A 20,453-nucleotide genomic window follows, 5' to 3' on the forward strand; every position below is an offset into this window, starting at 1 on the left:
CTGTGAATGAATTTCTGATGGCAATGCAGCAGGCATGCAGAACAAAAGAACTCTCAATTTCATAAATGTTGTTATCTTTTGCCAATAAACACAAACTCCCACATTCCTTAAATGATAAAATGGTGCCTAAAAGAGGGGGAGCCCCTTCAGGACCTTGTTTACACATTGTTCCCAGACATTCATCAAGAAGTTACTTAGGATGGAGGTATCAAACACACTGTTACCAGCGCAAAAATACCATCCTCTGCCTGTCTCTCATTCAACCTGCCCGAGGAACTCGGCAAGTTCATCTGTATTGGGTACCATGGTAGTGTTGTGGTTAGTGTAACACTACTACAGCTCAGAGTGTTGGATTTAGGAGTTCAAACCCTGTGTTCTCTGTGTCCTGGTTCACTTCTTTACTGTTAATGCTGTAGGTATTTCATTTAGCAGCTCTGTAAAATCTGCAGTTCCACTTTCAGCCTGTTTGGATTATTGTTCAAGATATTACGCCGATGTGGAATGTGTTCCATCCAATTAGTGAGAGGTTTTCTTGGTGAGGGACAATAAGGTTGGGCTTGGGGTTTTTTTTGTTTGAGAGGAGATGAAGAGAGAAGAAGCTGGGGGAGAACCGATCATAGGATACGCTCGGTGGGAGATGAAGAGAGAAGACTCTGGGAAGAACCGGTCGTAGGATGACATCTGGGAGACCCGTTTGTTTGAGATGGATTGTGAGCGACGTTCGGAAGGGGGTGTGAGCTTTCACGTTGACTGAGGGCCCAGCGTGTGAGTGACAGAGAAGTTCAAGATGAGCAACTTGTGCACATTGAACTGTTTAATTAGAATGAGCCCTTTTCTTTTTGTTTTTCTTTACTAACCCTTCAGTTAAGCTTCATAAATATAATTCCTTTAATCGTATGCATTAATCAATAAATTCCTTTAATCTATTATATCGTGGCATTGATTTGTAACAGAGTAGAAAATAGACAATAGACAGTAGGTGCAGGAGTAGGCCATTCAGCCCTTCTAGCCAGCACTGCCATTCACTGTGATCATGGTTGATCATACACAATCAGTACCCCGTTCCTGCCCTCTCCCCATATACCTTGACCTCGCTATCTATAAGTGCTCTATCTAACTCTCTCTTGAAAGCATCCAGAGACTTGGCCTCCACTGCCTTCTGGGGCAGAGCATTCCACATATCCACCACTCTCTGGGTGAAAAAGTTTTTCCGCATCTCTGTTCTAGATGGCCTACCCCTTATTCTTAAACTGTGGCCTCTAGTTCTGGACTCACCCATCAGTGGGAACATGCTTCCTGCCTCCAGCGTGTCCAATCCCTTAATAATCTTATATGTTTCAATCAGATTGATGCACCATCAATAACTCACTCTGAGACGTAAAGGCGAGATATCAGCTTTTATTGACTGGAAGAAGGAACAAGCAGTGGTTGACCACCATACTACATCCTGGAATCAGAGAGGCAGGGCTCAGACCTCAATCGCCTTTATACAGGGGTCTGTGGGAGGAGCCACAGAAGCAGTCAGCTGGGGGCGTGTCCAGACAGGTATATGTAGTTCACCACACAGATCCCTTCTCATCCTTCTAAATTCCAGTGTATGCAAGCCCAGTCGCTCCAATCTTTCAACATATGACAGTCCCGCCATTCCGGGAATTAACCTTGTGAACCTACGCTGCACTCCCTCAATAGCAAGAATGTCCTTCCTCAAATTTGGAGACGAAAACTGCACACAATACTCCAGGTGGGGTCACACCAGGGCCCTGTACAGCTGCAGAAGGACCTTTTTACTCCTATACTCAATTCCACTTGTTATAAAGGCCAGCATGCCATTAGCTTTCTTCACTGTCTGCTGTACCTGCATGCTTGCTTTCATTGACTGATGTACAAGAACACCTAGATCTTCTTGTACTTCCCCTTTTCCTAACTTGACTCCATTTAGATAGTAATCTACCTTCCTGTTCTTGCCACCAAAGTGGACAACCTCACATTTATCCACATTAAACTGCATCTGTCATACATTTGCCCACTCACCTAGCCTGTCCAAGTCAGCCTGCATTCTCATAACATCCTCCTGACATTTCACACTGCCACCCAGCTTTGTGTCATCGGCAAATTTGCTAATGTTACTTTTAATCCCTTCAACTAAATCATTAATGTATATTGTAAACAGCTGTGGTCCCAGCACCGATCCTTGTGGTACCCCACTGGTCACAGCCTGCCATTCCTAAAGGGACCTGTTAATCGCTACTCTTTGTTTCCTGTCAGCCAGCCAATTTTCAATCCATGTCAGTACTCTGCCCCCAATGCCATGTGCCCTAATTTTGCCCACTAATCTCCTATGTGGGACTTTATCAAAAGCTTTCTGAAAGTCCAGGTACACTACATCCACTGGCTTTCCCTTGTCCATTTTCACAGTTACATCCTCAAAAAACTCCAGAAGATTAGTCAAGCATGATTTTTCCCTTCGTATATCCATCCTGACTCAGACTGATCCTTATACTGCTATCCAAATGTGTCGTAATTTCCTGTTTTATAATTGACTCCAGCGTCTTTCCCACCACTGATGTCAGGCTAACCGGTCTATAATTCCCTGTTTTCTCTCTCCCTCCTTTCTTGAAAAGTGGGACAACATTAGCCACCCTCCAATCCACAGGAACTGATTCTGAATCTATAGAACATTGGAAAATGATTACCAATGCATCCACGATTTCTAGAGCCACCTCCTTAAGTACCATGGGATGCAGACTATCAGCTCTGGGGATTTACCAGCCTTTATACTCAACAGTTTATCCATCACCATTTCTTGCCTAATATAAATTTCCTTCAGTTTATCCTTTACCCTAGTTCCTTTGGCCGCTATTACACCTGGGAGATTGTTTGTGTCTTCCCTAGTGAAGACAGATCTAAAGTACCTGTTCAACTCATCTGCCATTTCCTTGTTCCCCATAATAAATTCACCTGTTTCTGTCTTCAATGGCCCAATTTTGGTCTTAACTCTTTTTTTGCTTTTCACATACCTAAAGAATCTTTTACTATCCTCCTTTATATACTTGGCTAGTTTACCTTCATATCTCATTTTTTCTCCACGTATTGCCTTTTTTGTTATCTTCTGTTGCTCTTTAAAAGCTTCCCAGTCCTCTGGCTTCCTGCTCATCTTTGCTATGTTATACTTATTCTCTTTTATTTTTATACTGTCCTTTACTTCCCTCATCAGCTAAGGCCACCCCTTACTCCCCTTAGGATCTTTCTTCCTCTTTGGAATGAACCGATCCTGTACCTTCTGCGTTATTCCTAGAAATACCTGCCATTGTTGTTCCACTGTCTTCCCTGCTGGGGTATTGTTCCATTGAACTTTGGCCAGCTCCTCCGTCATAGTTCCATAGTTCCCTTTGTTCAACTGTAATACTGACACATCTTAATTTCCCTTATCCTTCTCAAATTGTAGGTTAAAACATATCATATTATGGTCACTACCTCCTAATGGCTCCTTTACCTCGAGGTCCCTGATCAAATCCGGTTCATTGCACAACACTAAATCTAGAATTGCCTTCTCCCTGGTAGGTTCCAGTACAAGCTGTTCTAAAAGTCCATCTGGGAGGCACTCCACAAACTCCCTTTCTTGGGGTCCAGTACCATCCTGATTCTCCCAGTCTACCTGCAAATGACACAGCATGCACACAAATCGAGGTTTGGGGTGGGATCAAGTGTGCCTCTAAAGTTTGGTAGAGCTGGAGGTTGTCTTCCCTAGACTTACACAACCAAGTAAACCAGGGTGTTTCATCTTTAAGGAGCTTGTATGCCCTTCCCATGGAATGCTCCAGTGCTCCAGTTTCCTCCTACAGCCCAAAGACATACTGGTTAATTAGTTGTAATTTGTCCCGTGATTGGGCTAGGTTTAAATTGGTAAATTGCTGGGCGATGTAGCTCGAAGGGCTGCAAGTGCTTATTCCAAGCTGTATCTCAAAATAAATTAACGCAATAAATCATTATCAGTGGGAAAAAAGAAATTGTCAATGTTTTCAGAAGGACTGAGAGAGGAGAGGGGAAGTGGCTAGTTTACATTAACTTTGGGAAATGGGCAGTATAAAGAGGGGAAGTGGCCATAATAATGAGAGGAAGGGGCTATTTTAAAGAGGGAAATAGGCAGTACAAAACGGGGAAGTGGTCATTATAAAGATGGAAATGGCTAGTATAAAGAGGGGAAGGGAAGTGATAGGGAGTGAGGCAGGAGGATGAGATGATTGGTGAACAGAGGAGTGATATTAGGCAGGTGGTGTCAGGTAGGGGAGGGAACTGTATGGTCAATGGGGACATGCCAAATTTCATTAGTCTCCTGAGGAGGTAGCAGCTTTGTGATCTTTCTCCCACCCATCTAAATAATCTCCATCAGATACAATGAGCTTCTCAATGGATCAACTTCATCGGTATGAAAGGTGAAAATCATTAGAGGCAGGTAGATGATAGATGGAGACAGACAGATACAGAGAGAAAAAATGAAATGTAGATTGAATGATGTGTGGAGAGGAGAGTGTGAATGTAGAAGAGAGATAGGCAGAAACACAAAGGGACCCCAGTGTTGGACTTGAGATGAGAATGGGTGTCATAAGCAGGAAGCAGGAAGATTTTTTTCAACGGGTGCCTTTGAGTGGAATACTGCGCAGATGTGACAAAAGCGTTCCCTTGCAAATCTGGTGAAGAACTTTAAAAACCTACTCTCCATAAAAGTGGGGTACTATCTAGTGGAGCGGTCATTGTGGGAGCAGTTATGGTCAGAGTGGTCTGAATGAGATTGGTAAGGTTTTTACTCAACAGGGCTTCGGCGAGAACCAGCGGAGGCAAGGTAAGTAAGTAAGTTCATTCTTTATTTCTTATTTCTTTTTTATTATTTAACTCTTTAGAGAATATGAGGTATGTCTACAGAGTCAGTGTTCTGTTCTGGGTGTCAGATGTGGGATTTCTGGGAGACTATCAATCTCCCCAATGGCCACATCTGCACCAGGTGCATTGAGATGCTGTTACTGAAAGACTGTGTTAGGGAAATGGAGCTGCAGCTCGGTGACTTTGTTAGTGAAAGTGAAGCAGTGATAGGCGGTAGCTAATGGGAGGTAGCCAACCAAAAGCTACAGTAGACAGATAAATGGGCAACTGTCAGAAGAGGAAATGGAGAATGTCAAATAATGGAGAACACCCCTGTGGACTTTCCCCACAACAATAAGTACTCCATTTTGTGTACTGTTGGGTGGGATGACCTACCTGGGGGAAGCAACAATGGCCATGCTTTTGGCACTGAGTCTGGCCCTGTGGCTCAGAAGGGTAGGAAACTGAAGAGGATGGCAGCAGTAATAGGACACTCTATAGTTAAGGGGACAGATAGGTTATTCTGTGGATGTGAAAAAGAAATGTGGATGGTAGTTTGTCTCCCAGGTGCCAGGATCCATAATGTTTCCGAACGCATCCACAATATCCTGAAAAGGGAAGGTAAGTAAACAGAAGTTGTGGTACATATTCGTACCAATATCATAAGTAGAAAAAGGGAGAAGGACCTAAAAACAGAATACAAGGAGTTAAGAAGGAAGCTGAGAAGCAGGACATCAAGGATAGTAATTTTGAGATTGCTGCCTATGCCACGTGACAGTGAGGATAGGATTAGAATGAAGTGGCAGACAAATGCGTGGCTGAGGAATTGGAGCAGGGGGCATGAATTCAGATTTATGGATAGCTTCTAGGGCAGGTGGGACCTGTATAAAAGGCAAACAATAGAAAGTTTGCAGAAGTTTTGTACAATAGCATTGGAGAGAGATAGGAACAGACAAGTTAGAAAAGTGTTTAATTGGAGTAAGGGGAATTATGAGGCTATCAGGCAGGAACTTAGAAGCTTAAATTGGGAACAGATGTTCTCAGGGAAAGGTATGGATGAAATGTGGCAAATGTTCAGGGGATATTTGTGTGGAGTTCTGCATAGGTACATTGAGACAGGGAAGTTAACGGTAGTGATCAGGAACCATGGTATACAAAGGCTGTAATAAATCTAGTCAAGAAGAAAAGACAAGCTTACGAAAGATTCAGAGAGCTAGGTAATGTTAGAGATCTAGAAGATTATAACGCTAAAAGGAAGGAGTTTAAGAAGGAGATTAGGAGAACCAGAAGGTGCCATGAGAAGGCCTTGGCAAGCAGTATTAAAGAAAACACCAAGGCATTCTACAAGTATGTAAAGAGCATAAAGATAAAACATGAAAGAATAGGACCTATCAAGAGTGACAGTGGGAAAGTGTATATGGAACCAGAGGAAATAGCAGAGGTACTTAGTGAATACTTTACTTCAGTATTCACTATGGAAAAGGATCTTGGTGATTGTAACGATGACTTGCAGCGGATTGAAAAGCTTGAGCATGTAGCTATTAAGAAAGAGGATGTGCTGGAGCTTTTGGAAAGCATCAAGGTCACCGGGACCGGATGAGATGTACCCCAGGCCTCTGTGGGAGATGAGGGAGGAGATTGCTGAGCCTCTGGTGATGATCTTTGCATCATCAATGGGGACAGGAGAGGTTCCAGAGGATTGGAGGGTTGCAGATGTTTTTCCCTTATTTAAGAAAGGGAGTAAAGATAGCCCAGGAAATTATAGACCAGTGAGTCTTACTTCAGTGGTTGGTAAGTTGATGGAGAAGATCCTGAGAGGCAGGATTTATGAACATTTGGAGAGGTATAATATGACTAGGAATAGTCAGCATGGCTTTGTCAAGGGCAGGTTGTGCCTTACATAAGAACATAAGAACTTAAGAGATAGGAGCAGGAGTGGGCCAATCGGCCCCTCAAGCCTGCTCCGTCATTCAACAAGATCATGACAGATCCAATCTTAACTCTAGTTTTCACCGAATCCCACAAGGCAACAGTGCCAACCAACAGGGCACCATGCCGCCCATTTTATTTTATTATTCATCCCACCAAACCCATGTGATCACCTGGGGGAAAAAAAAACAATTTGCCAATTGAGGAGAAAAAATCTGGAAAATTCCTCTCTGACCCATCCAGGCTATCGAAAACTGGTCCAGGAGATCACATGTCACATGCCTCATGTCCACTTACCTGCTCGCTCACCGTATCCCCTAATGCCATTTCTATCCAGGAAAATGTCTATCTCCGTTTTGAATTTATTGAGTGTAGTAGCTTCCACAGCTCTCTGGGGCAGTAAATTCCACAGCCCCACTACCCTCTGAGTGAAGAAATTTCTCCTCATCTCAGTCCTGGAACGGCATCCCCTTTTTTTAAGATTATGCCCCCTAGTCCTAGTTTCATCCATCATTGGGAACATTCTCCCCGCATCCACCCGATCAAGTCCCTTCACAATCTTATATGTTTCAATAAGATCGCCTCTCATTCTTCGGAACTCCAAGTAGACCCAGTCTACTCAACCTCTCATCATACATCAACCCACCCATCCCCAGAATTAACCTAGCGAACCTTCTCTGCACTGCCTCGAGAGCCAGTATGTCCTTTCTTAAATATGGACACCAGAACTGCACACAGTACTCCAGGTGTGGTCTCACCAATACCCGGTACAACTGCAGTAAGACCTCCCTGTTCTTATACTCCATCCCCCTAGAAATAAAAGCCAGCATTCCATTGGTCTTCTTGACCACCTGCTGCACTTGCATACTAACTTTTTGTGTTTCCTGCACCAGGACCCCCAGATCCCTTTGCACAGAAGCACTTTACAGTTTTTCTCCATTTAGATAATAACTTGCTCTATTATTTCTCCTGCCAAAGTGCAAGACCTCACACTTGTCAGTATTATATTTCATCTGCCAAATTACGAGCCTGATTAAATTTTTTGAGGATGTGACTAAACACATTGATGAAGAAAGAGCCGTAGACATAGTGTACATGGATTTCAGCAAGGTATTTGATAAGGTCATCCATGCAAGGCTTATTGGGAAAGTAAGGAAAGCTTGGAATCCAAGGGGACATTGCCTTGTGGATCCAGAACTGGCTTGCCTACAGAAGGCAAAGAGTGGTTGTAGACAGGTCATATTCTGCATGGAGGTTGGTGACCAGTGGTGTGACTCAGGGATCTGTTCTGGGACCCTTACTCTTCGTGATTTTTATAAATGACCTGGATGAGGAAGTGGAGGGATGGGTTAGTAAGTTTGCTGATGACACAAAGGTTGGGGGTGTTGTGGATAGTGTGGAGGGCTGTCAGAGGTTACAGCGAGACATTGATAGGATGCAAAACTGGGCTGAGAAGTGGCAGATGGAGCCACATTCAACCCAGATAAGTGTGAAGTGGTCCACGTTGGTAGGTCAAATATGATGGCAGAATATAGCATTAAAGGTAAGACTCTTGGCAATGTGGAGGATCAGAGGGATCTTGAGGTCCGAGTCAATAGGACGCTCAAAGCAGCTATGTAGGTTGACTCCGTGTTTAAGAAGGCATATGGTGCATTGGCCTTCATCAATCATGGTATTGAATTTAGGAACTGAGAGGTAATGCTGCAGCTATATAGGACCCTGGTCAGACCCCACTTGGAGTACTGTGCTCAGATCTTGTCGCATCACTACAGGAAAGATATGGAAGCCACAGAAAGGGTGCAGAGGAGACTTACGAGGATGATGCCTGGATTGGGGAGTGTGCCTAATGAAAACAGGTTGAGTGAACTTGGCCTTTTCTCCTTGGAGTGACGGAGGATGATAGCTGTCCTGATAGAGGCCTATGAGATGACGAGAGGCATTGATTGTATGGATAGTCAGAGGCTTTTTCCCAGGGCTGAAATGGCTGCCACAAGAGGGCACAGGTTTAAGGTGCCTGGGAGTAGGTACAGAGGAGATGTCAGGGGTATGCTTTTTACGCAGAGAGTGGTGAGTGCCTGGAATGGCCTGCTGGCAGCGGTGGTGGAGGCAGACATGATAGGGTCTTTTAAAAAACTTTTGGATAGGTACATGGAGCTTAGAAAAATTGACGGCTATGAGTAAGCCTGGTAATTTCTAAGGTAGGGTCATGTTCGGCACAACTTAGTGGGTTGAAGGGCTTGTATTGTGCTGCAGGCTTTCTATGTTCTATGTTTTCTATGCTTCCATGTTGGAAATCCGAGCAACACACACAAAATGCTGGAGGAACTCAGCAGGCCAGCCAGCATTTATGGAAAAATGTGCAGTTGATGTTTTGGGCTGAAATGTCGACTGTTCACTCTTTCCATGTATGCTTCCTGACCTGCTGAGTTCCTCCAGCATTTTGTGTGTGTTTACTGTATAAAAGGGATGGGCTGCACTTGAATCCGAGAGGGACCAATATTTTTGCAGGCAGATTTACTGGAGCTGTTGGGAGTGAGTTTAACCTAATTTGGCAGGGGTATGGAATCCAGAATGATAGAGCTGAGGATGAGCCAGTAGGTTTCTAAGTAGCTGACAGATGTAAAACGAATGTAAGGAAGAACAAACCAATAATCGGGTACAAGTACAAAAAGAGTAAAAAGTTAAATCGTACCACAGAGGCAAAATTCAAAAAGGCGAAGAATGCAGGACTGATGGTACTGTATTTAAATACATGTTGTGGTGAACTATGTGCCTGTCTGGACACGCCCCCTGCTGACTGCTCCTGTGGCTCCTCCCACAGGCCCCTGTATAAAGGAGGTCTGAGGCCTGACACTCGGCCTCAGTCTCCAGGACATTGTATGATAGACACTCACTCCTGGTTCCTTCTTCCAGTCAATAAAAGCCGATATCTCGCCTACGTCTCAGAGTGAGTTATTGATGGTGCATCACATGTAGCATTTGGAATAAGGTGGACGAACTCGTGGCACAATTACAGATTGGTGGGTATGATGTTGTGGGCATCACTGAGTCGTGGTTGAAAGAAGGGCAGAGTTGGGAGCTTAATATCAAAGGATATACTTTGTATCGAAAGGACAGGCAGGAAGCCACAGACAGTGGTGTGGCTTTGTTGGTAAGAGATGGAGTTAAATCTTTAGAAAGAGGTGACATGGTGGTCAGAGAATGTTGAATGTTTAAGGGTGGAGTTAAGAAACTTCAAGGGTAAATAAAACCCATTATGGGAATCATATATAGGCCTCCAAATAGTAGCCAGGATGTGGGATTGAGATTGCAAAGGGAGCTGGAGAAGGCAGGTAATAAGGGAAACCCCCTTTTACTTGAAGTTTCTGGAAATGCAGCACATTACCCCCTCACTTACAGCACTGGACTCCACAGTGAGAAACCCATCTTTTCAGGCTCCCTGTGTCTATGTGTATACGACGTTGGTCCCACCAAACCTGTGATGTTGGGATGTCTCGCCCACCCAAATTGTGTGAACGCTGTGTGATCTACTGCCTCCTGCAATTGACCGTTGGCAAGAAGTAACAGATCGTACACTACATGCAATTGTAAAGAAAGTATATTTATGAATGTTAACTAAAGACTTCTTAAAGAAAAGGAAGAGTAAAACAATAAAGACATATTTTAATTAAACAGTCAAATGTGCACATAAGTTGGAGCTCAGCTTGAAACTGTCTGTAAATTGTGCGCTGGACGGTTGGTCTGTGTGAAAGCACACACCACCTTCCGAATGTCACTCAAAATCCATCTCGAATAAATGGGATCTCCCACGGGAGGACTGGTCCTTCTTCCTTGAAGCCATTCATCTACACAAAGCACTTTGTGCAACAGGGAAGGCATCCTCAGCTACCTTTCCTCCTATCTTCTCCCAGCTCCTACCAAAAGAGACCTCAACCCACACTAGTGTTCCTCACAAAACCTCTCCACTCAGCATTCTCTAGAAGCATCTCCCAAATCCATCACCCTGATTGGCTGATACCACATTCGTAAGTTGAACAACAAAGTCTTTTTACTCAGCTCAAACCCAATCAGGCTGAAAACAGACAGACTGCTTTGACAGAACTGCTGAAATGAAATACCTACAGCATAGCAGTAAAATTCTTAACCAGAGCATTACACTTTCCCCCCACCAAAAATAGTCATGTCCTCATGACTTTGAAACTTATCAAACTATCATTAATAACTTAGTTTTCAAAGGAATTGCGTGATGTCAGGACCTCTAATCCATTTGTGAATGGTAGTGACATATCTCACTAGAGGGATAGACACAACACTCTGTTTCTCTGGCGCATGATAGACCAGCCTAACAGTGGTTGTCTTGTCACTTTAGGATCTCCTTATCCCATCTTCAGCCCCTCCTGTTTCAACCACCCCTTGTGACCCTTCCTGTCTATAGAGGATGCCCCTCCCAGTTATCACTTGTGTCTTCCGGCGGCTCAGGTCCCCCTGCTCCATGACTGAATTTAACTTATGAAAGTTTATGCTAGTGCAGCAAACATATGCACTCTCTGCTGGCGCTAACCAGCAAGATTTCTCTTGGAAACGGATGGGTGGCAAGTACTCCTGGAGTAACCAACATTAGCCTTGTCAGTAGAAAATGCATCCTCATGTCCTACCATCTTCTTAGTTAATCTTCTTTTTCATTCCTCAGACATTCCTGCAAATATGGGGGTTCCTGTCACTTTAGTTACTCTTCCAGGATGTAATGTGCTAGGTTTAGACTGGTGTACCACACATACTTGGTTCTGCTCATCATCCTGCTTAGGAGAAGCTTGCACCTTCTGAAAAACAGCTCTGAACACATGATGAATGGACAAGGTTTTCACTGCATTTGTTCCCACAAGGATGGAAGCTCCACACTTTTCACCTGGATCTGGGCAGACCAACACTGGTGTGTCAATAGTGTCAGTTACTCCAACATCTACTTCTGAAAACTCCAGCTTAAGGGCAAGTAACATCGTATGGGTACACATCAGTACTAAGCCCTTGAATCCCAAGGGCACCAAATGGGGTCAATGGTAAATGCATTAAATACCGGTTGTAAAAGGATCTATGAAGCAAAGTATCTAGAGAACCTGTGTTAAGTATGACACTAACGTAACCACTTCAATCCGTATGGATACAGCAGAGCTTAGTCCCACTAAATCTTCAGGAACAGCGTTCGGTACTTCAGCATTTCTCTTGATACACTGGTAGGAACGTATCCTCTCTGAAATGTCAGCCCATTCCTTTACTGGGTCCCTCTGTAGTTTTACTACTTCTCTGATTTACCTTCAGAAGATTTTCCTGCCCTTCATACTCCTGCTTCAGATATTCATCTTCTCCACAGTTGTAACAGAAAATACCAGTCACCTCTCTTGTCAAGGGACCCCGCTCAGTAGCAGCCTTCTTCTTGGTATGTCCCACCAGTGGGTCCAGTTTCCTATCAGCCTTGTTAGGCCTGGTGGCAGCACCAACCAATATCATCTGAAATACCTCAGCCCTCACATATTACCCAACATCCTACAAAACTTATGCTTGTGTGGCATCAGGGGTCACTTTAGCAACAGAGGCTACTACCGAGGACTGAGCTTCTGACAGCGGCCTCCCGCTCCTCTACTGTATTGTCTTCCTCTTTAACTTCTCTGAGTAACTCAGTAAAAGATGGAGGAAGGTGCATCTTGTGGGTCATTCGAATATGTAGAGCAATCACATCATGTGACAGCATGCCCTTTACAACTTGCACCATCCTCAAGCAATATCTCTCAGACAGTTTAAATTCCCTCTTTATGGCACAAACAGTGTAGCAGCTTCTTCAGCTTGAAAATGTAGGCAGACAACTTCTCTCCTTCCTCCTGGAATATGTGCCTAAACTTCATCCTAAGATTGGTCACACTTCTGGCAGTGCTAAAATCCTCCTCCAGAGTGTGCAGATAATTAGCTGATGTGGCTAATGGATTAGGAACCTCATTACATCAGCCTCCAGCCCCTTTAAGATCTCTACCAGTCTCAGTTTTTTTCAAATTATCTGACAGTGCCATTCATTCAGTAATTGAGATATCTGCTCAGCCCAAACCTCATATTCTTATTCCCCATCGGGTGTGATCTCAACTCCAGAGAACACTTTCAGCCTACAATAACTTTGGCTCTCCACAGATATACTTCTGCATTTATCAATCAGTGATGTAATAGCCTAAAGGAGCTCAGAATTTAAATCAACAACTGAAGGGCTCAGTGGGCCTATCACATGAGACAACTCCTTCCCCTCGCTCTGCAGAAATGAGAGTAACTTTTTTTTCAATCTCTGCCCTCAGCTACAGGAAACTCGACTTCCAATTTGGCACCCTCGCCATTACTCCCCTCTTCTCTGAAAGTGTGGATGGCCCATGCCCCACTTCTCCTGGGACCCCAGCGGTAACAGGCAGATCCAGTCCTGTCATTTCATCACTAGTCTCAACTAAAACCACATCTGTGCCCACCGCACAGTCAAACTGCTGTTCCAAGACCATAACTTTCACTAAAAATTCAATGTTACTTAAAACCCTAATCAACAATTTATCTGGGCTGTGGCTATCCACCCTGCTCAGAACACAAGCATGAGTTACAGGCAATCTCTTTAATTCGTACCAATGGTCAATCCCTGCGGCATCCGTAATCACATATCTTAATAATTTTCCCGGACAATAGTTTAACACAGGCTTGAACACAAACCCACTTAATCAATTCTTAGAGCAGTCACACAGCATTCAACAAATTCAATCCAGAATTGTCCCTCCTCCCATGAAACCCCATTTTACTGGATGTCTCTGGAAATGCAGTTGGTTAGTCCCTCATTAACAGCTACTGGACTCTGTGGCGGGGAACCCACTTTTTTTTCAGTCTAGGGTGTATACAACTTTGGTCCTGCCAAACCCGTGCAGTGGGGATGTCTTGCCACCCAAGCCCCAGTTTATCTGAATGCTGTATGATTTACTGTCCCCTGCAATCATTCTTTGGCAAGAAATAACAGATTGTACAAGGCATACAATTTAAAAGAAAGTATATTATTGAATGTTAACTTAACCAAAGAGCTATTAAAGAAAATAAATTTAAAAACATAAGGAGCATATAATAACTAAACAGTCAAGTGTGCACATAATTTGGAGCTCATCTTGAAGTTGTCTGGAATTCAGAAGCTGGACCCTTGGTCTGTGTGAAAGCACACACCACCTTCCAAATGTTGCTTGAAATCTATCTCGAACAAATGGGCCCTTCCATGGGAGTACTGGAAGCCATTCATCTGCACAAAGCACCTAGTGCAACAGATGGCATCCTCAGCCATCTTCCCTCGTGTCTTCTCCCAGCTCCCACCAAAAAAGACCTTAGCCCACACCAGAGTCCCTCACATACCTCTCAGCCCAGTGTTCTCTAGAACCCTCTCTCAATTCCACCATCCTGATTGGCTGACACCTTATTCCTAAATTGAACAACGAAGTCCCTTTTCTCAACTCAAATCCAAACAGGCTGAAAGCAAAACAGACTGCTCTTACAGAACTGCTAAAGTGAAATACTTACAGCATAGCAGTAAAAAACTTAACCAGGGTGTTACATAAGGGTAATGTCACTATTGCAATGGGGGATTTCAATATGCAAGACGATTGGGAAAATCAGGTTGGTGTTGGATTGCAAGAGAAGGAATTTGATGAACACCTATGAGAATGCTTTTTAGAGCAGCTTGTATGTGAGCTTACTGGGGAAAGGCCATTCTAGATTGGGTGTGTGCAATAGCCCAAATCTGATTAGGGAGCTTAATATAAAGGAACCCTTACGAGGCAATGATCATAATATGATTGAATTCATACTGCAATTTGAGTGGGAGAAGCTTAAGTCACATGTATCATTATCGCAATGGAATAAAGAGAATTACAGAGGCATGAGAAAGGAGCTTACCCAGGTGGATTGGAGGAGAACTCTGGGAGGGATGACAGCGCAGCAGAGCTGGTTGAAGTTTCTGGGAATAGTTCACAAGGGGCAGGATGGATATGTTCCACAGAAAAAGAAGTTCTCAAATGGCAGGACTAGTCAAATGTGGCTGACAAAGGAAGTTAACGACTGCATAAAAGACAAAGAAAAGGCATATAAGGTTGCATAAGTGAGTGGGAAGTTGAATGATTGGGAAGCTTTTAAAATCCCACAAAAGGCAACTGAAAAAACTATAAGAAGGGAAGAGGTGAAATATGAAGGCAAATTAGCCAATAATATAAAGCAGGATACTAAAGGTTGATTCAGTTATATAAGAGTTAAAGGGAAGTGAGAGTTGATATTGGACCACTGGAAAGTTATGCAGAAGGGTAGCAAAGGGGAATAAAGAAATGGTAGATGAACTTAATGATTACTTTGCATCTTCTTCACTGTGGTAGATACTAGCAGTGTGCCAGAGGTTTGTGAGTGTCAGGGAACAGGAGTGAGTGCCATTGCTATTACAAAGGAAAAAGGAAAAACTCAAAGGAGTTAAATTTGATTAGTTACCTGGACCAGATGGACTACATCCCAGAGTCCTGAGAGAGGTTGCTGAAGAGATAATGGATGCATTTGTCATGATCTTTCAGGAATCACTTGATTCTGGCATGGTCCTGGAGGACTGGAAAATTGCAAATGTCACTCCACTCTTTTAGAAGGGAGTAAGGCAATAGAAAGGAAGTTATAGGCCAGTTAGCCTAACCTCAGAAATTGGAGTCTATTATTAATGATGAGGTTTTGGGGTACTTGGAGACTAATGTTAAAATAAGTCTAAGTCAGCATGGTTTCTGGAAAAGGAAATCTTGCCTGACAAATCTGTTAGAATTCTTTGAGGAAGTAACAAGCAGGGTGGACAAAGGAGAGGTAGTGGATGTCATTTACTTGGATTTTCAGAAGGCATTTGATAATGTGCCACACATGACACTGCTTAACAAAATAAAATCCTTTGGTGTTACAGGAAAGATACTGGCATGAATAAAGGAATGGCTGACAGGCAGAAGGCAACAAGTGAGAATAAAGGGGACCTTTTCTGCTTGGCTGCTAGTGACTAGTTGTGCTCCTCAAGGGTCAGTATTGGGATTGCTACTTTTCACATTGTTTGTCAATGATTTAGAAAATGGAATTGTTGGCTTTGTGGCAAAGTTTGCATATGATACGAAGATAGGTGAAGAGGTAGGTAGTGCCGAGGAAGCAATGTGATTGCAGCAGGACTTAGACAAATTGGAAGAATGGTCAAAATAGTGGCAGATGGAATAGAGGTTTGGGAAATGCATGATAATGCATTTTGGTAAAAGGAACAACTTTAGTGCCAACTATTATCTAAATGTAGAGAAAATTCAAACATCAGACGTTCAGATGGCTTAGGAGTCCTCGTTATTGTGTGCAGTTTTGGTCACCGAATTACAGGAAGGATATTAATAAGGTTGAAAGAGTGCAGAGAAGTTTTACAAGGATGTTGCCAGGACTTGAGAAACTGAGTTACAGAGAAAGGTTGAATAGGTTAGGACTTTATCCCCTGGAGCGTAGAAGAATGAGAGGAGATTTGATGGAGGTATATAAAATTATGATGGGTATAGAAAGAGTGAATGCAAGCAAGCTTTTTCCACTGAGGCTAGGGGAGAAAAAAAAACAGAGGACATGGGTTAAGAGTGAAGGGGGAAAAGTTTAAAGGGAACATTAGGGGGGGCTTCTTCACATAGAGAGTGGTGGGAGTGTGGAATGAGCTGCCAGATGAAGTGGTAAATGTGGGCTCACTTTTAACATTTAAGAAAAACTTGGACAGGTACATGGATGAAAGGTGTATGAAGGGATATGGGCCAGGTGCAGGTCAGAGGGACTAGGCAGAAAAATGGTTTGGCCAGCCAAGAAGGGCCAAAAGGCCTGTTTCTGTGCTGTAATATTCTATGGTTCTATGGCTTAAGACTCCCTGAAGATTAATTTACAGGTTGAGTCTGTTGTAAAGAAGGCAAATGCAATGTTGGCATTTATTCCAAGGGGAATAGAATATAAAAGCAAGGAGATAATGGTGACGCTTTATAAGACTCTAGTCAGGCTGCACTTGGAGTATTGTCAACAGTTTTGGGCCACATATCTCAGAAAGAATGTACACCTGCTTGTTAATGCAACTATCAAGTGGCAGCAACTTATTGCATAAAACCATGAAGGCATGTTCAAGAGGTTCAATTGTTCAAGTGATGCATCAGAATGGGGAAAAATGTGAGGTAAGTGACTATTACTGTGGAAAAGAAGGCAGAGAATGAGACACAAGAGATAATATTGAGGGCAGGTGAGCAAAAGCCTGGTGACTGAGTTGGTTATAAGGACACCTTAAAGGAGGAAAGAATGTTAAATGAGTGACAAGATGCAGAGAGGAAATTCCAGAGGTTCAGGCTGAGTCAGCTGAAGCTGCAGCCAACAATGATGGAGAATTAAAGTGGCTAGGATACAAGGAATGCAGATTTCACTTTAGACCTGAGATCAGGATTGGGAGTGGTGAATCATCATTTTCACATTGTGGCCTGTTGTTGAATACTGTTAGATAATGCATCTGTGAAGCACCTTATTCCGATGGAGGCATTATATTGCTGGAAGTTGCTAGTTGTTGATACAGGGCTTCATATTTCTTCTGCCTTACTTTCCAGTACTGATGAAGGGTCTTGGCCCAAAGTATTCACAGTTTATTCCCCTCAATGGATGCTGCCTGAGCTGCTGAGTTCCTCCAGCATTTTGTGTGTGTTGCTCTGAATTTCCAGCACCTTCAGAATCTCTTAGAAACATAAAAACATAGAAAATAGGTGCAGGAGCAGGCCATTCGGCCCTTCGAGCCTGCACCACCATTCAGTATGATCATGGCTGATCATCCAACTCAGAACCCTGTACCTGCTTTCTCTCCATACCCCCTGATCCCTTTAGCCACAAGGGCCATATCTAACTTCCTCTTAAATATAGCCAAGGAACCGGCCTCAACTGTTTCCTGTGGCAGATAATTCCCCAGATTCACCACTCTCTGTGTGAAGAAGTTTTTCCTCATCTCGGTCCTAAAAGGCTTCCCCTTTATCCTTAAACTGTGACCCCTCGTTCTGGACTTCCCCAACATTGGAAACAATCTTCCTGCATATAGCCTGTCCAATCCCTTTAGAATTTTATATGTTTCAATAAGGTCCCCACAATCTTCTAAATTCCAGTGAGTATAAGCCTAGTTGATCCAGTCTTTCTTCATATGAAAGTCCTGCCATCCCAGGAATCAATCTGGTGAACCTTCTCTGTACTCCCTCTATGGCAAGAATGTCTTTCCTCAGATTAGGGGACCAAAACTGCTCAGAATATTCCAGGTGCGGTCTCACCAAGGACTTGTACAACTGCAGTAGAACCTCCCTGCTCCTGTACTCAAATCCTTTTGCTATGAATGGCAACATACCATTAGCCTTTTTCACCGCCTGCTGTACCTGCATGCCCACCTTCAATGACTGGTGTACAATGACACCCAGGTCTCATTGCATCTCCCCTTTTCCTAATCGGCCACTGTTCAGATAATAATCTGCTTCCCTGTTCTTGCAACCAAAGTGGATAACCTCACATTTATCCACATTAAATTGCATCTGCCATGAATTTGCTCACTCACCTAACCTATCCAAGTCACCTTGCATCCTCTTAGCATCCTCCTCACAGCTAACACCGCCGCCCAGCTTCATGTCATCTGCAAACTTGGAGATGCTGCATTTAATTCCCTTGTCTAAATCATTAATATATATTCTAAACAACTGGGATCCCAGCACTGAGTCTTGCGGTACCCCACTAGTCACTGCCTGCCATTCTGAAAAGGTCCCGTTTACTCCCACTCTTTGCTTCCTGTCTGCCAACCAATTCTCTATCCACATCAATACCATACCCCCAATACTGTGTGCTTTAAGTTTGCACACTAATCTCCTGTGTGGGACCTTGTCAAAAGCCTTTTGAAAATCTAAATATACCACATCCACTGGCTCCCCCCATCCACTCTACTAGTTACATCTTCAAAAAATTCTATAAGATTCATCAGACATAATTCTCCTTTCACAAATCCATGCTGACTTTGTCCGATGATTTTACCTCTTTCCAAATGTGCTGTTATCACATCTTTGATAACCGACTCTAGCATTTTCCCCACCACCGATGTCAGACTAACCGGTCTATAATTCCCTAGTTTCTCTATCCCTCCTTTTTTAAAAAGTGGGCTTACATTAGCCACCCTCCAATCCTCAGGAACTAATCCAGAATCAAAGGAGTTTTGAAAAATTATCACTAATGCATCCACTATTTCTTGGGTTACTTCCTTAAGCACTCTGGGATGCAGACCATCTGGCCCTGGGGATTTATCTGCCTTTAATCCCTTCAATTTACCTAACACCACTTCCCTACTAACATGCACTTCCCTCAGTTCCTCCATCTCACTAGACCTTTGGTCCCTTACTATTTCCGGAAGATTATTTATGTCCTCCTTAGTGAAGACAGAACCAAAGTAGTTATTCAATTGGTCTGCCATGTCTTTGTTCCCTATGATCAATTCACCTGTTTCTGACTGTAAAGGACCTACATTTGTCTTGACCACTCTTTTTCTTTTCACATATCTATAAAAGCTTTTACAGTCAGTTTTTATGTTCACTGCCAGCTTTCTCTCATAATCATTTTTCCCTTTCCTAATTAAGCCCTTTGTCCTCCTCTGTTGGTCTCTGAATTTCTCCCAGTCCTCAGGTGTGCCACTTTTTTTTGCTAATTTATATGTTTCTTCTTTGGACTTGATACTATCCCTAATTTCCCTTGTCAGCCATGGGTGCACTACCTTCCTTGGTTTATTCTTTTGCTAAACTGGGATGAACAATTGTTGTAGTTCATCTATGTGATCTTTAAATACTGCCATTACATATCCACCGTCAACCCTTTAGGTATCATTTGCCAGCCTATCTTAGCTAATTCACATCTCATACCTTCAAAGTTACCCTTCTTTAAGTTCAGAACCTTTGTTTCTGAATTAACTATGTCACTCTCCATCTTAATGAAGAATTCCACAATATTATGGTCCAAGGGGCCTCGCACGACAAGATTGCTAACTAACCCTTCTCATTGCTCAATACCCAATCTAGAATTGCCTGCTCTTTCGTTGGTTCCTCGCCATGTTGGTTCAGAAAACCAACCCGCATACATTCCAAGAAATCCTCTTCGTCAGCACCCTTACCAATTTGGTTCACCCAATCTATATGTAGATTGAAGTCACCCATTATAACTACTGTTCCTTTATTGCATGCATTTCTAATTTCCTGTTTAATGCCATCCCCAACCTCACTGCTACTGTTAGGTGGCCTGTACACAACTCCCACCAGTGTTTTCTGCCCCTTAGTGCTATGAAGCTCTACCCATTTCGATTCCACATCCTCCAGGCTAATGTCCTTCCTTTCTATTGTGTTAATTTCCTCTCTAACCAGCAATGCTACCCCACCTCCTTTTCTTTCCTGTCTATCCCTCCTGAACATTGAATATCCCTGGATGTTGAGCTCCCATCCTTGGTCACCCTGGAGCCATGTCTCTGTGATCCCTGTCATCTTGCATTTATTGTTGTTGATAGATACTTTTCCTCACTGGCCCAGTGCCTGCAGATGCAATTCCCAAAGGAAAAC

This window comes from Hypanus sabinus, chromosome 1 (assembly GCF_030144855.1).
Source record: "Hypanus sabinus isolate sHypSab1 chromosome 1, sHypSab1.hap1, whole genome shotgun sequence".
Taxonomy (NCBI): Eukaryota; Metazoa; Chordata; class Chondrichthyes; order Myliobatiformes; family Dasyatidae; genus Hypanus; species Hypanus sabinus.